At 38.4% G+C, this 17,408-nt stretch overlaps 1 protein-coding gene across 6 annotated transcripts in view; it reads left to right on the top strand.

Moving 5' to 3' along the window:
* Window positions 1-851: 851 nt before the first annotated feature.
* The window catches only part of sfxn1 (sideroflexin 1), a 56,561-nt gene continuing 40,004 nt past the window's right edge, over window positions 852-17,408 (top strand). For 3 of the 6 annotated variants that reach the window (XM_043703831.1, XM_043703835.1, XM_043703836.1), the window contains exon 1: window positions 852-939. The gene's annotated coding sequence lies outside the window, so the exon portion shown is untranslated. The other 3 variants (XM_043703832.1, XM_043703833.1, XM_043703834.1) reach the window with 3 other exon arrangements.

Below are 17,408 nucleotides of genomic sequence, written 5' to 3'. Positions count from 1 at the left end.
CTATCACCTTCATCTCCTCCCCCACTGACCTATTGTACTCTATGCTACTCTATCCCCATCCCCACCCTCCTCTAGCTTATCTCTCCATGCTTCAGGCTCTCTGCCTTTATTCCTGATGAAGGGCTTTTGCCCGAAACGTCGATTTGGCCTGTCCTCGGATGCTGCCTGAATTGCTGTGCTCTTCCAGCACCACTGATCCAGAATCTGGTTTCCAGCATCTGCAGTCATTGTTTTTACCATCTGATCAAGATCCTGTTGTACTGTGAGGTAACCTTCTTCGCTGAGGCCCAGGTTCAAGTCCCACCGATTCCAGAGAAATGCTATAACAAGTTCGAACGGATTCACGTTTTTTAACTAAAGCTGGAAAGGAGAGTTGGCGACGGTACTCAACCGAAACATTAGCTGTGTGTGGTTTAACTCACAAGGCATACAACATGGGCTCAACTCCCATCTATTCTAGGGAAGTGTTCTGACATGCTTGAGCTGGTTGGCGCATTTTTTAAAAAAGCTGTACTGGTGGCTCACTCCTTAATCAGCAGTGATTGATCCCACACAAGATATAGTGTACAAGAATATTTCTGATGTGGAAAATCCAACGTGGTCTAAGCCACAGCAAAAACATCCCGACTTTAAAGCTCTATTCCTCTTTGCAGCAGATGACAAAATTGCATCCTCCTTCCCAAACACTGATTCCCTCAGGTTCCCCTACTGCCGTTCGTCAAACCTGGAAAATTATCCTTTGGCCGTGCAGCCCCATCCCCCTCTGACGCCATCAGAGCTTTCATCATCAGGGATGGGGGCCGGGGGGAGGCGGCAGCAGCCGTTGGTGTCACGTGTGTTTGAGGGGGATGGGGCGCCGCGCGCTCGGGATCGCGCGCTGTCAGCTGCAACACTTCCGGGTGAAGCGCGTTCTCGAGCTGGAGCAGGGTGACGGACGGAGTAAGTGAGTGAGTGAGAGTGAGAGAGAGAGAGAGAGAGCGGGGTTTCCCCTGGCCGCGGAGAGAAGGAGTCGGTGAGGGTAGGATGAGCAAATGTTCCCGAGGAGGATTCGGTGAAGGGGAGGTGGTAGAAGAAAAGGGCGGGGGGGTTCGCTCTCGCTTGGTGGATGATTGATTGATTGATGGATGGATGGATTGGGGTGCGGGGGGAGAGATGAAAGCTCAGCGTCTCCTGGTGAACAGGTTCCTTCAGGATGTCTCTTTTTTTTCCCCCTCCCCAACCCCGAGTGTGGACCCGGTCTCTGTCCGGGTCTGAAGGGGATCTGAGTTGGGGATTGATTGTCACTGAAGCCGATCTCTAACGGTGCAGTCAATAAATCAAACAAGCCATTTCCCCTGGGTTTCCCGCTGCTTTGATTTCTCTGGTTGCAGAGTTAATGCAGCTTTCTCTCTGTGTCTGTGCGGTAAAGATTAACTGTATGGCTTCGGGGTTTGATTTGCAAGTTCAAAGCTGGGAAAGGCACCATCTGATAGCCTCGGCATTGGCACTTGTGATAAAACGTGTGACTGACAGAAACCATTCAAGCAATTTAACTTTAACGCGTGTCACCAATATTCGCATGGAGATTGCATACGTGTCGCAGAAATACTTGCTGACTATAGAATTTCCCCGGCGTTCCGGCAAACGGGTAGAGGTGCACACCGTTTATTTTGAGTACCTCTGGTGAGAAGATTCCTTGACTTGCACCAAAGATGGTTGCATTTGAGGGGAACATTAATCCTTGAAGTTTGTAATTATATTGGGAAGGTTTCAATTTTAAAGGCACAATTGGCGTGGGCTTTATGTTTACAGCAGTTGGTGTCATTTTGATATATTTATTTTCAATCTGTATTCCTGGAGGCAGCACTGCGTTTGCGTTTCAAATTAAATTCTCACGCAGTTTCTGTTTAAAAATGAGGGATTTATCCGATAGCTGTGAACACCTCTAGTACTATTACACTACTTATAGTGTACTGACGAACAGATTGTTGACTGTACAAGTTTGGCTCTCCTATAGTCAGTGTTAAATTAAACATTAACCAGGAGCTCGTGAATTACGGTCTGCAGTACTCCTGTATGCCGTATTTAACAGAAATACATTGTAAAATACACTGAAAAAATCCAATACATTAAATCAAGTAAGCAAATCAACAGTGTAAAATTGAAATATGGTGCTTAAACAGTAATTTAAATTAAGTAACTTTAAATTAAGAAAAATGTCTGTAATTATACATTGAATCAAGAATAAAAATGAATGGGGAAAGGCAGTTTCTAGCCAATCGTGTATGTTCTCTCCACAATATATAATTTTCACTTTTTAAATATTCCCCAATTTTAAGATGTAGCTTCTGTATTTCATTGTGACAATGTCCATGTTGAAGGGATTTGCATTAATGTGATTATAATATGTTGCCTCAAATCTGCCTTTTTTATTCACTCGTTGGATGTAGGCATTGCTGGCTGGCCAGCATTTATTGCCCATCTTTAGTTGTCCTTGAGAAAGTGATGGTGAGTTCCCTTCTTTAACTGCTACAGTCCCTGTGTTGTATGTTGCCCCACAATGCCCTTAAGGGGGGTGGGGGTGGGGGAGCTCCAGGATTTTGATCCAACACCAGAGAAGGAACAAGGGTATATTTCCAAGTCAGGATGGTGACTGGCTTGGAGGGCAACTTGCTGATGATGGTGTTCCCATATACCTGCTGCCCTTCTTCTAGATGGAAATTGAGTTTGGAAGGTGCTGTGTAAGGAGTCTTTGTGAATTTCTGCAGTGCATCTTGGAGATGGTAGACACTGCTGCTAGTGAGGGAGTGGATGTTTGTGGATGTGGTACAAATCAAACAGGTTGTTTTGTCCGAATGGTGTCAAGCTTCCTGAGTGCTATTGGCGCTGTACCAATCCAGGCAAGTGAAGAGTATTCCATCATACTCATGATTGTGCCTTGTAAATGGAGGGCAGATTTTGGGGAGTCGAGGTGAGTTACTCGTTGCAGTATTCCTAGTGCCTGACATGTTGTAGCCTATGTTTATGTGGTGAGTCCTGTTGAGTTTCTAGTTAATGGTAACCCCATTGGATGTTGATTCGTTGGGGATTCAGTGATGGTAATACCGTTGGATGTCAAGAGCAGTAGTTAAACTGTCTTTTATTGAAGATGGTCATTGCCTGACATTTGTGAGATGCAAATGTTACTTGCCACTTGCCAACCCAAGCACGGATATTTTCAAATACTGTTGCCTTTGAACGTAAACTGCATCAGTATCTGAGCAGTCATGAATGGTACTGAACATTTGAATGAATATGTAAGTTAGCTCGCTGAGCTTGAAGGTTTGTTTTTAGACATTTCGTCACCATACTAGGTAACATCATCAGTGAGAGTCTCCAGTGAAGTGCTGGTGCTTTGTCTTACTCCTCTATTTATAAGTCTTGATTTCTTCAGGTGGGTGATGTCCTTTCCAGTTCTTTTTTCAAGGGGAGGTAGATAGGATCTAAGTCAATGTGTTTACTGATGGAGTTCTGGTTAGAGTGCTGCGCCTCTAGGAATTCTTGTGCGTGTCTTTGTTTTGTCTGTCCTAGGATGTGTGTGGTATCCTTCTTTGTCTGCATGTATAGAAACTAGTGATAGTGGGTTGTGTCTTTTGGTGACCAATTGGTGTTCATGTATCCTGGTGGCAAGCTTCCTGCTAGCTTGTCCAATGGAGTGTTTTTTACAGTTCTTGCATGTGTCTTGTAAATTACATTAATTTTGCTGGTAGTATCTAATGGATCCTTTAGGTTTTTTAGTCACTGTTTAAGTGTGTTCGTAAGTTTGTGGGCTACTATGATGCCAAGGGGTTTGAGTAGTCTGGAAGTCATTTCTGATATGTCTTTGATGTAAGGTAATGTAGCTATAGTTTTTGGTTGCATTTTGTCTGCTTGTTTGGGTTTGAATAAATCTGTATCATGATCGTGGTTCATATTGTAGCTATAATCCTGAGGTAGTTCTTTACACTGATCAAGAATTTTTCAACACATGAAAGTGAAACTGACCATGAAGCAAGAAAGCCTAAAACTAGTGTTATTAAGTCACAAAGTTTGGTTAACAGTATTTTTACCTGTTGGATAATTATCTTTATCAGTTCACTTTCTATTTGCAGACCAAATTTAAATGATACACCTGGTGTCTTATCAAGATCTGTAATAAAAGTTCAATGTGAACTGCTTGTCTATAATCTTAAATGTATGATACTTTAATGCATTTTTATTGCAAATTTAATATTAGTGGGAGTTGTTTCCAGTCTATACATGTACTAAGTTTGCAGTCTAAATCTACAGCCATCTGATTCTGCATCAAAATAAATGAGTTTCGTTGATGGGTTTACTAATTACAATTATATAAATCTACAACAAAGTATGTAACATTCAGAATATTGGTTCAACTGGTATGAATACCACTATTTCTACGGCCTATAAATATCCTCCCATTCTTATGATCTGTTTCCTACCTCGCTCTTGTGCACCCTCCTCCCTCAATTCTGAATCAACCTGCCACTGAAACACTATCTATTTCAACCAGACCATGTGGCAGCAACTTTCACTTTCTTACTATTTTCCATCTGTGCAAACCACAATTCAGTTTCCAACCTTTTCTTCCTTGTGCTAATTCTGAAAGATGGTGTTGTCTCTCTTTACTTTGACTCAATGCCTGAACTTGTTCCATCCATAACTTAGCACAGAAAGACTAATCAAGAGCATAATTGTGGCACAAAGTAATGCCTCATTTTTCTGATCTCTGAGACAGCCTTTGACAAAGTCAATCACATCATTAAATGCCATTCCTCTGTTATCTAGTACATTGGTCTGCTTTGTTTGGTTCTATTTTTATTAATCAACTTTAATCAGTTAATCTCCTAGCTTCTCTTCCTCCAAAATATTATCTCCAGAATTTTTCAAGGGTTTTTATGGTCCACCTATTTCTAATCTATAAGCTGTTTCTCAGCTGCATTATGTGAAGACACAACATCACATATGCATTGAAGACGCTCAACTCCACCTTACCTCTTGGCTCCTCTGCTATCTTTCATTGTCGACCTGCTTGTCAAAGTTCCAGTCCTGAATGAATTGCAACTATTTCCAATTAATTCCAATTAATTATTGGGAGGACCAAAGCCACTTTCATTGGCCTAATTTCCACCACAAACTTTGTTCCCTGGCCGCTCATTAATCTTTGGATTGGAGATAATAAAACCAGACACAATAGTGCAGATAAAATAAAATTGGTTTTTCCAGAACTATTGCTGATTTCATCTCTTCCCATCAAGCATCCAAACTGATAATCCTTCAACTCTGAGCAGTCTGCTTTAACCTCCCAAGACTGCTTGTGAGACTCATTTTTTTTCAGTGTGCTCCTGCTTTACTTGTGTTCTTCCTATCATGACTATATTTCCTTTCCTTGTCCAGTCTCATTCCCACTTAACTCTGTGACTCTTCTGATGTTCTAGAAGTTCCCTCTTCACCAGGAACATCCAATTTCTCTATGCTCCATCCACCACCAAGATTGCCTGAAGTATTTCCACTTCTTCTTGAATGGAGATCCAATCACTTTTCATTCATTACCACTTTCTTCCACTATGCTGAACTTGTTCTTCCATTGAACAATTTTGCTTAAGTCATCTCACTTGTACCCATGTGAATCCTAGCTATGTCAACCCATTTGGGCAGTATATGGAAAATCCCTTGTTCTGTTCTACTTAGTTGGAGAACTGGACTCAGTTCTCAGCTCCACACTTTAGAAAAGATATAAACATATTAGAGAGGATACAGAAATGATTCATGAGAATAGTTCCGTGAATGAAGAGTTCGGTTATATGGTAAGATTGGAGCCATTAGCATGTTTTCCTTGAAGAATAGGTTAAGAAGAGATTTGATAGAAGTATTCAATATTAAGAGGTTTGGACACAATAAGCAGGAATAAACTGTTGCAATTGAGAGAAGAATCAATACACAGGCACAGAAATAAAGTAATTAATAGAAGAAGCAATGGGATTGAGAGGAAAGACTTGATCATGCTGTAATTGGATTTGGAATGCACTACCTGAGAATAGGATGGAGGCACATTCTGTAGTAGTTTTCAAGAGGGAATTGGATTATCTGAAAAGGAAGAATGTTACAGGGAATAGCTGAGGAAGTGATTCTAAGTGAATTTCCCTTCAAGAAGGCCAGCACGTACAGTAGGCCAAACAATCATCGTCTGTATGGTAACCATTCTGTAGTGTATGATGAAAGGTCATAACCTGAAACATTAATTCAATTTCTTTCTCCACAGGTATTAAGCATTTTCTGTTTTAATTAAGAAAATTAATTCTGGATCCATCACGTAAGGTAGTGGCCAAGTCACTGAATATATTCAGAAAAACATTGACTTTTAGACATTAGAGGCATAAGGATATTTTATTTTTGGTGGAATCTAAATATATTGGCTTTGTTTTTATAATCATTTAATTTGAATAAAAATTGATGTTTTTGGTGGAATCTAAATATATTGGCTTTGTTTTTATAATCATTTAATTTGACTAAAAATTGATATTGAACAAACAAAGATAGCTATTGGGGTGAGCAGAACCAAGGTTACAAGGGGTTGTGGTGTTTTGAAGGACAGCACTTATGAACTTGTAGCTACAAGGTGGGAAAGGAGGAGAGTGTATTGTTCTCCCAGCTTGCATTGAGATTTACTGAAACACTGCAGCAGGTCCTAGTACTGAAATGTTGACATGGGAACAAGATGGTTTGCTAAATGGCAAATGATTCCAACCTTCTATTTGCTTGCCATTTCATTTACCTCCTCCATCTGGTCCACTCGGTGTCCGTTTAAAAAGTGGAAGGTGGAACGCTGGCCAGGACAGCACTGGAATAGTTGACTCTGGAGGCAACATGGGTACAGTTTTAGTAACAGATCGACTATGTCTCAGATGGAGACAGGTATTGGGAGAAATTGAAATACACAGTCTTTGAAATTCAAAACATTTATGGTTAGAATTTAGCTCAGGTAGGATACCTAGATTGTGAGCATCTGTTTCAGCCTGGAACACTGGCCTCATGCAAACATTTCAGTTCAGCTACCTAATCACTTCCCAGATTTTAGGATTTCTATCCTTAGAATCATAGAATCCTTACAATGTGGAAGCAGGCCATTCGGTCTATTGAGTCCACACTGCCTCTCTGAAGAATATTCCACCTCAATCCACCCACTTACCCTATCCCTGGAGCCCTGCATTTCTCATGGCAAATCCACCTAACCGGCACAACCCTGGACACTGTGGGGCAATTTAGTAAGGCAAATCCGTCTAACCTGCACATCTTTGGACTGTGGGAGGAAACGGGAAACCCACGCAGCAACGGGGAGCACTTGCAATCTCCACAGAGACAGTTGCCCAAAGTTAGATTCAATATGGGTCTCTGGCACTGTGAGACAGCAGTGCTAGCAATGATGCAACCCCTGCCCTATTCTGTTATCATCTCTCAAATTACATTTGCAAGCTTCTCTATATCAAGCTATCAGATAGTTGATAACATGATGAAAATGGGAAAACAATCCAATAGGGATCAAAATAAATAAAATAATGAAAATACCTATGACAGAAGTTTAGGGATTTATGGCTTCCTACGTAATAAGCATCCTTCTCTATTAGTTTTATTTAGCTTGTAATGAAGGCTTATGTGAATGAGAACTTTCATTTTGAATGACCTCTGATCCAGATGGTGTCACATGTGATAGTCACAAATGAATTTAGTTTTTATTCATGACATTCTACCACAAGCTTAAGGGATAATGTGTGACATTATAGCTTCATCTTGGATAGTCAAATAGGTCATAAAGCTGCTATATATTTGTATGTTTTGTTGAATACAGAGGAAGGCTGAGTCAACCAATGAACCTGCTGCATTTAGCTTAATATTCTCATGCTGCTGCATTGAATAGCATTATGTAATGTAGATATTCTTTGAGTCAATTCTGTGCAGATCCTGGTCTTTAATATATCACATCAATTTATCAAGTATCAATATATTGTCAACTGTCAGCCTTTACTCAGACTTTTTATTCTGAGTATATAAATTCATTGCTTTTCAAAAATGCATGTTTAGATTTTGCAGCTTGAAGCTGAAGATTAAGTAAAATAACTGCACATCATATAGTGACTAATTACATATCCTGGAAATTTTCCAAAGCACGCACAGGCAACAAAATAATCTGAAGTATAACCAGTGAAATGAAGATATTTAAGATAAGTAAGAACAAACTTGACTCTGTTTATGAGTGCTTTGAAGATATGAATTCTGCTCTGCTAGAATGAAGATTTCATCCAATTTTGTTTTTTTAATAATCAATCTGTTCAGAAATATTGTGACACACTTCTGGAGCAGATGGGATTTGAATCCAAGTCTTAGGGTCCAGAAGTAATAGTACCAAATCAAAGCTACCTTTTGGATTCAAAATCTTTTAAATTCTCCAACTATATTTATTCTACTGAGATTCTTTGGAATCTGATATTTTATAATATGTAAGTTTTTATATTTTTTAAAATGTTGGCTGCTAAATAAGAAGTCTAAATTGAAAATGTTTTTATATTATAATAATAAAGGCTATTTTCTGATGAAGTTAACAACCTTTCTTTGCTGGAGCCACTGTAAATGTAAACTGTGTATTCTAAAATCGGGAAATCGGAGTTTGGCAGGGGTAGAGAAATATCACTGAACGATTTTAAAATTTCATAGCATGTAACAATGCTATGTAGTAGACATTCACTGAGTATTTAAAACAGACAAAGCAAATAATTATTTTTCACAGTAGAAAACTGGAACTCTGTGGTTTAGCAAATAAAGCAGCTCTAATTGAGAGGGGAAAGATATAAAAAAGACCTAAGGGGCAACTTCTTCATGCAGAGGGTGATACATGTATGGAATGAGCTGCCAGAGGAAGTGGTGGAGACTGGTACAATTGCAAGATTTAAAAGGCATCTGAATTGGTATATGAATAGGAAGGATATGGGCTGGATTTGGAGGGATATGGGCCGGATGCTGGCAAGTGGGACTAGATTAGGTTGGGATATCTGGTCGGCATGGATGAATTGGAATGAAGGGTCTGTTTCCGTGTTGTACATCTTTATGACTCTGTGACTCTAATGTTGTGAGATGCACCTAGGGTAAAATGCAATCTCCTTATTCCCTTAAAAGAAGGAACATTAAAACTCAGGAAGGGAAAAATATTTATTTAGCTTGCATTTCAAAGTTATTGGAGCTCTACTACTACTATATATCTACAGTCTTTTGGCATTTCAGCTAAAGATCCAAAGTCATAGCAATTAATGTTTATTAGCTCATAATGTCAGTCTCAAATTTCAAAGTTATTAATCTATATTTCACCTTGGCCCTTTAGGTCTGCCTATGATGGATATTGGGTGATTTGGCAGAGAGGGTGAGGGCAAAGGGCTATGGTTGGAGAGATGTATGTTAACGTAGTTGGTATCAGAGCTAGAAAAGGCCAAGGAGATAAGTGGGGTGTTGTGCATTGGCATAGGGGTTATGAGATGTGGTAGATGCAGGATATAAGGGGCAATGGAGGACAGGTTATTCGAAGGAATGACCTGAGGTGTGTGACAGGTCAAGAAATAGATGACTTTTGTGTTTATTATACCAGCACAAAATCCCAGATCTCTGAGGCAAGCTCTTTAACTAGCCCCCCTCCACACTTGGCAACCTCTGTTTCCTACTATTTCCAAAGACAATTGCCCCAGATCCTTTTAGCCCTCATCCTCCATTTGGGAGACAAAATTCAGTTCTGAATCACTCGTGGAAAGTTATTACTGAAAACAGCACCATGTCTGCAAATGTTTAATGCTGTACCTAATTCTTTAGCTTATTCACTAATGAACATTTACAAGTTAGAATTAGAGATGGACAATAAATGCTGTCCACATTCTACAAACCAATAAAAATTAAGAACTGCAACTTTGAGACAACAATTTGGGTGATAACATTTTCACACCTGTTCAGCTTGTTTGAACACTAGGAATCTGATGGGTGATGTAAGTAAGGCAGACTGCAAGTATGATATCTAGACTTTGCAGTTATTAAAAGTGCAGTCTTCATTAAATTATAAAATCTGCTCCTCTATTCATCTCAGATCCTAGGTGAGTATCACCTTGACTGTTTCCTTTCCTAAGCCTTACTTAGTCTTCCTGCGAGCAAGTATTAAAAAGTCCGTGTTGAAAAGTTCAAAATCCCACTAGAATGTTTGAGTATTTCAGAAATGTTTTGACCGTTAAGCATTTGTTTCGTTTGATTTTATTAGTGTAACTAATTGAATGCTTTAAAGTATTTGCTTGAGGCTCTTGATTTTCTGTTATTTGTTATGAACAGACACTGTAATCTAGTGTTTGTTGATCTGTGCGAAGTACAAATAGTTTGCTGTATACATTATGGGTGGTAGCAATATTGCTTTGGGGAACAAGGAAACAAGAAACCCATATGTAACAAATGTTGAATTTTTAAGTATAATTATTAACACTTGGATTGCTGAAACAGTACAAAGTTAGCTATCTAAATAATCACTTTCTCTTTTGCTTAATTTTAATGTATATTTCGTATCTTTAGTTCTTATCATGCTATTTTTCTATTGTTTTTTTCTTCCAAGTTATTTTTATCTGGAGTGTGATCATTTAAATGCATTTTCTTTTTAGTTTATTATTTGCTACAGGTCACCTTTGGACTGTAACACCAAAACCTCTCCAGGATTTATGGGAAAATTCTAGTCAATAATTTGCAGGAGATCTTGACTAATATTTTTACTTCAAATGCCTAGCTGTCCAACAGTAAAACAACAAAACACTAAGATAAAATTATCTGTGAATTCTATTTTTAAAAAGGTAGACATATGTTTCCAAATGTCCAGTAGACTCTAATCAGGAGTATTAGTATATATTTTGATTTTTCATGTCATTCTCCCACTTATCTTAAAACTGTTAAATATTCAAACTGGTACATATTCTAAATGGTCTTCTGTCCTTGGGTATTCTTCCCATGAGGTACATTCCCAGTTATACAAATAAACTTTACCTTCAAACTGTGACCCTATCTTTAAGCTCCCATTCCTCAAAAAGGTAATTGTACAGTCACCTTTCAAAGTCCATATCCATCTTCCTTCAACAAAATTTTTGAGTTTCGCCAATTAGTTTTCCACTCCTTTGTGGCAGAAGCACATCCCTGAACAAAGTCACAAATGCCATTCTTTTGCTGTGGTGTACTAATGCTTATGTCTCTTGATATTTGATAGTTGACAACATAACCATCTTCCAGTGCCTTTTTATGTTGCTCAACAAATGATGAGGAGGGATCTCATTGAAACTTATAGAGAGGTCTGAACAGAGTGAATGTGAGGATGTTGTTTCCACTAGTTGGAGAGGCTAGGACCCAAGGGGACAGCCTCCAAGTAAAGGGATGACTCTTTAAAATTGAGATAAGAAGGAATTTCTTCACCTAGAGGATGGTGAATCTGTGGAACTCATTGCCACAGAAGCCTATGGAAGCCAAGTCATTGAGCGTATTAAGACAGAAGTAGTTAGGTTCTTGATTAGTAAGGGGTTCAAGAGTTATTGTGAGAAGGCAGGAGAATGGGTTGAGAAACATATCAGCCATGATGGGGTGGTGGAGCAGACTAGAATGGGCTGAAAGACCTAATTTGCTCCTACATTTTATGATCTAAAGTGAGACTGACTTGATTTATTCAATGTTTCCATTTTTGACTGTAGGAACAACATCTTCTCTTCACAGCATCTTACTATGTCAGAGGCTATAGTCAGAAGTGGGAAAGAGATGTTTTAAACCTAAAATTTGTACAATTTACAATATATTGTTTGTAATTTGAAGATAAAATGGGAATAAGAATTGCCATATTCCACAATAAAAATTCAACATGTAAGTTTACAGAGCCAAAATTCCCTCTTACTTTGTGAAGAAAGTAATTAAGAATTGCTCCTAGTAAGTAATTCCTTACATCTTATTAAAAGCTAATTAAGTCAAAACTGCAAACTTTGATACTAGCTTTTTAATTTGCCATAGTTGTCATTGGGCAGATAAAATATTTGTCAACTGCTCCTTCAATGCTTTTTCTGAATGAAGGAAGTATGTTAACCTCTCCAAGTCTATTGTATCGTTTTAAACATTGGTTTAAGTTTCTGGTTCTTCTAGTTTGCCCTTTTTTAACAGATTGACTTGGATTTGTTTTGCCAGTAGTGACCTTTTTATTTATGTAATGGTTTGGTTACAATGTGAGAAATTGCTTGCTGTTTTAAAAATACATTGCAACTTGACAAGAGGCAACTGTTTATTTAATCAATATGTGCACAATTTTAAGTACAACATTTGTGCAGATAACTCTGGAAATATTAAATATATTCTTTAGAAATCAATGAAGGAAAGTTTTAGAATTTAACTCCTATTGATTAAATTATTATTGCAACCTGCAACCATTACGTTTCCTTCAACTATCATGCAGCTATTTTGAGTGAAGCATGTTGACATTATGCGTTTGCTGTGACTAAGCATCAAGAATGCAGTAATGTTTTGTCACTTGAAGTTTGGTTGACAGAAAACTAATATGTTTATAAAGTAATTTGAATTGCTGCTACATAATTATTTTAAAATTCTTTTTTTTGTGGAATCTGTGATTTTAAACTCCAGTGTAAGTGTATCTTTTAGATATTTTTGTTAAACTTCTACGCTCCAAAAAAACTACTGTGGAAATAAGGTGGCAGTACTTTTTGTTTTCAATGGAAGAAGGAACTGAAGTGAGAATCTACCAAGAATATTTGTGCCACTTTCATGGCAGTTGGTTTCCTGTCATGGTTCCTGCCACTGACAAGTTTGATCAGAATGGAGTAAGGCAAACACTGCAATTGCCCAGTTGTGCAATGGGTTAAATTGGGCATTTAAAGGACTCATTGAGAGTTTTTGAGGGACAGCTTGAAAGTATTCATGAAGGCATCTGGATTGCACACTACTTCTGGGGCAGACCAGATCCCTGAACAGACAGTTAGTGCCGTGCCATTACCTTCAGTGGACTCGTAATAGGAAACACTGAATCCGGGCATGTCATGGGGAGAGCATTCTTTGAGTACTCTGGAATGTAGGGTGTCATTCATCCTTCTGAAGAGAAAGGAGAGCCGAAGAGAAAGGAGTAAGATATCCACATGTAATAGAGAGTCCAGCTGAGCAAAATGAAGGCGATAAGCTGGCAATGGGACTGGAACTCTCTGGTATAGTGTCTAGTGGCAGAAAGACAGAACAAATCCTCAGCAGAAATATTAGAGGAGGCCAGTGGAGAAGAGCAAGCATAGGAAGCGAAACATTACTAATGGATATACAGTCAAAGGCAAAATACGTGGACATGCCAAAGCAGCAGTGTTGCAGGGGACTATGCCTGATCATTGAGGTTTTTGACTTTATTGTGGAAAGCTTCATAACTCTCAACATTGCTAGCCATGCCTGCTAGTAGCCATCAATATCAGTCTGACCTTGAACTACTTTAGCTGCTTCCAAGGATTAGGAATGGCCCTTCCTGTATTTCTCAAAAAATACTGCTCATAATTGCATCTCGTAGACATCTGATGCCCTTTTTTGTGAGAGCTGCACAACATATTTAATCCACACAGGTTAGGTTCTCACAGGCAAAAAAGGTGTGCCTCCAACACTGAATTTCCCCCAGACACGAGGCATTAGCAGTTACATCTATTTGGTAATCAAGAAATTGAGTGACTGCCCTGTTAGATTCATCAGTAGGAAGGACTTACACTCCTTCAATATTCAGCAGGTCGACACCCAGAAAACAGGCTTCCTACAAATTTTATTTCATTTTCCTCCCATCTGCAGTGAATCCTTCATTTTTTGGCATTCAAGGCTGCCACAGCTCTTAAATCCAGCTTCCCCCCCCCCCCCCGCCCCCGCCAAATCCAAAACATGATGAGATTTATCACTTGAAAAGTTGACTACTTAGCCCTTTACAACACCCACAGAGAGCACAGTGGCATGACAACCATTTACACATGAAGGCTATGAAGCTGGCGTACAGGCTTCTGAAGATGATATTCTGGTGCCTCTGTCAATCAGATGGAGTCCTGCAATACAATTGTGCAATATTATGTGGTCTCTTGCACTCCTTGTACATGTTCCTCTGGAAAGGAATGGACCTTGAGAGCAAGACTGTACATGACAAATCTTCAGAGCAAGGGAAGCAGAAGGTCAAAGAGGAGAAGCTACCACTCTGCCACTAGACCACTTTGACTTTGAACAATGCAGACAAAATTATCTTAGCTTCAGTGGATACTTTGATTCCCCAAATATTGGTTGAAGGTATTTGCACTCCTGAGGTCTGATAATGTTAAGCCCTATCTCATTTCCCCTACAGGAATTTATCTAAAGGTGGAAAAATAATTCTGTATTCTAATCTGATAGCAAACATTATTCGTTGCTCTTGTAGATAAGTTGAAACTTTCCAGGACTGATTTAACATTTAGCAGTTTATTGAGATATGAGTTTTGGTCATAGCAATACTTCATAATGTGACCTGCTATTATGTAAATCACAGTTTAGTTCCACTTGAGAATGAAAAGCTGGGAAAAATAGGCAGATTTTTCACTCTGTCATATTTACTATAGTTTTTGTTATTGTTAATGTGTAAAACCTTTGCTTTATCTTTAGTAATCCACCTAAAGAGAATGTACATATGTGACATATCGTTTTCCTGGATTGAATATAATCACTGCAAATAGGGTAATTGTTAATCTTTGTTACACAGTTCTAATGATAAATTCCTGAAAAGATGTATTTTTTAATCACAGGACGCAGTCTACTTATAGGTGCCAGTGTGAAATCACGGGAAGATTAGCATTCTGTAGACTACCTTATCAAACTGTTAAGCAATACTGACCTGTTTTTCTGTAATTTTCCACTTTGACATTATATTCAGCTACATTTTCAGACTTTGTCCATTCTTATCCTTTTACAGTTCAAAGTACAAACTGATTAACAGGAATCTTTTGTTACTAAGATGTAGGTACATGCTTCAAATACATTCACCTGTTGACTAGTAAGACAGAATTATTGTTGTGTTTTAATTTGTCTCCTAATAAATCCTAGCATGTTTCTTCTGTCACCCTTTTATAGTCACACCAATTACAAAAATTGACTTAAAACCTGGCCCTCACATCAACTTTTTAAATCTGAACTCTAGCATTCATAATAACTACGTAAGGTTATAAAGGATATACTGCAAACAAACAGGCTGTTGTGCCTGACTACTCTACAAAACTGTTTACACTCCACTCAAGTCTTCTCTTGTCTTCACTTATCTAACTCTGTCAACATACTCTTAATTCCATTTGTCATCTTAAACTTAACTGGTCTCCCATTAAATCATTGGTAATTTCCAGAAAAATAGTGAGGACCATTTGTGATCTTGGAAAAAAATGACTGGGAAGGCGTGAGAGTGAGACGCAATTTTTTTTTCCAAAAACATGGTGGTCTCTGAGGCAGTGCTAAGCTTTTGGAGCTCATTTCCATAGGGTATGCCCTCTGTACCATGGCAAGAAACAAAATATGCATGCATATATCATGGAACCTTTGAGCCAATCTGTCCCACCACTGTCTGTACTTCATATTTGGTATTGCTGCCTCATAGAAGGAGAGAGCTGTAACCTTGATTGCTTGTGAGCTCATGACCCACAGCTTGGGGAACCTTGGCTGAGGCAGTCAATTCATTATAGTGTAATACAAAAAAACGAGAAGTATTAACATGAAGGGCCACAACAGAGTAATACAACATTTGTAGTGAATATCAATGCTTTGGATGCAACCTTGACTGTTTGCATCAGTATCTTCTGAGTTCCTCATTCACTGTCTAAAGGCGTTTCTACTGAATTCTCCTAATACACATACACACACGTTATAGTACATTTGAAATATGAGTAGGAATAGACTGCACCTGGACTGCCATTCAGTGCAGTCTTTGACTTCAATTCTCTTTTCATGTCTACACCTCATATCCCTTGATTCCTTGAATGATTAAAATCTGATTCTCATCCTCAACTATATGCAATGTGCAGCATTTACAATCCTCTGTGGAAGAATTTTCAAAGGTACACAACTCTTTCAGTGAAGAAATTTCTTCCAATCTCTGTCCTAAAAGCTTAGCTCTTATCCTGAGACTGTGCCTCTATGTTTAGATTATTTAATCACGACATAGACTTCATGTTGATCCTGTCCAGCCACAACATTTTGTTGAGATCATCTCTCGTTCCTCTAAGCTTTAAGGAATATGGGCTCCATTTATTCAGGTAATCAGTGTGGGAAAATTATTTCATCCCCCAAAGTCAACAGGTGTGAAAGTATACTGTACCACATCTCCTAGGAAGACCTTTCCTTAAGTTTGAAACTCAAAAGTGTGTACAGATCTCCAGGTGTGATTTCACCAAAGGTCTATTAAATTGTATTAATTCTTCCTTATTCTTGTATTCCAGGCCCCTTACATTGAAGGTCAATATGCCATTTGCCCTCCTAACTGCATGCTAACTTTGGTGCTGCTTGTTTGAGGGCACTCTAATCTCTGAGCATTAACAATTAGAAGCCTTTTCAGAAAAGTTTTTTTTAAATCTTAATATTAAAGTGAATAACCTCACACTTTTGCACATTATGCTGCCATCTTGATACTGATTCAATTTGCCGATCTATATCTCCTTATAACTTTTGTGTCTTTTGACAACTTTCATTTTCAGCAAATGTCTAATGTATAATAATTTCAGGGGCTAATCTATCAAAATAATTAAAGTAGATTGTAAATGGATGATGCTTAAACATGATCCTTGTGGCACTCTGTTTATCTCTTCTCACTTTCATATTCGTTGACAAATTTCTGTTCTTGCCAATATCACTCCCAACTCTGAGTCCTCATTAGTTACATTTGGAAATCTAAGCATACTACATCCACTGGTCCCTTTTTCTCGATCCCTACCAATTACACTCTCATAAAAATGAATACAATGTATTAAACACTCTTTTCTTTTCATAAAATAATGTTGCCTTTGACTGAACATGCTATGATTTACTAAGTGCATTATTAAAGCTTCCTTAATAGTGTCCACTATTTACCTAACTGATTTACTAAGTCTAACTGGTTTACTTCCCTGCTTTCTTCATCCCTCCATTATTGAACAACAGTGTTGCATTTGTTAACTTCAAATCTCTCTGATCATTCAAGATTCGAAGGAGTTTTGGAAAATCGTAACCCAATTATTATATTTGTATTTGCCTCTTTTAGAATGATAGGATGTGGGCCATCACATCCTGTGGATTTGTTAACTTTTAGTCTATTAAGTTTTTTAAATGTTGCCTTTTTTATTGCAAATTGC

The sequence above is a fragment of the Chiloscyllium plagiosum genome, chromosome 14 (assembly GCF_004010195.1).
Source record: "Chiloscyllium plagiosum isolate BGI_BamShark_2017 chromosome 14, ASM401019v2, whole genome shotgun sequence".
In the NCBI taxonomy this organism is placed as follows: domain Eukaryota; kingdom Metazoa; phylum Chordata; class Chondrichthyes; order Orectolobiformes; family Hemiscylliidae; genus Chiloscyllium; species Chiloscyllium plagiosum.
Note: the sequence above shows the minus strand (reverse complement) of the source record. Positions and strands in the feature narration are given on the sequence as shown.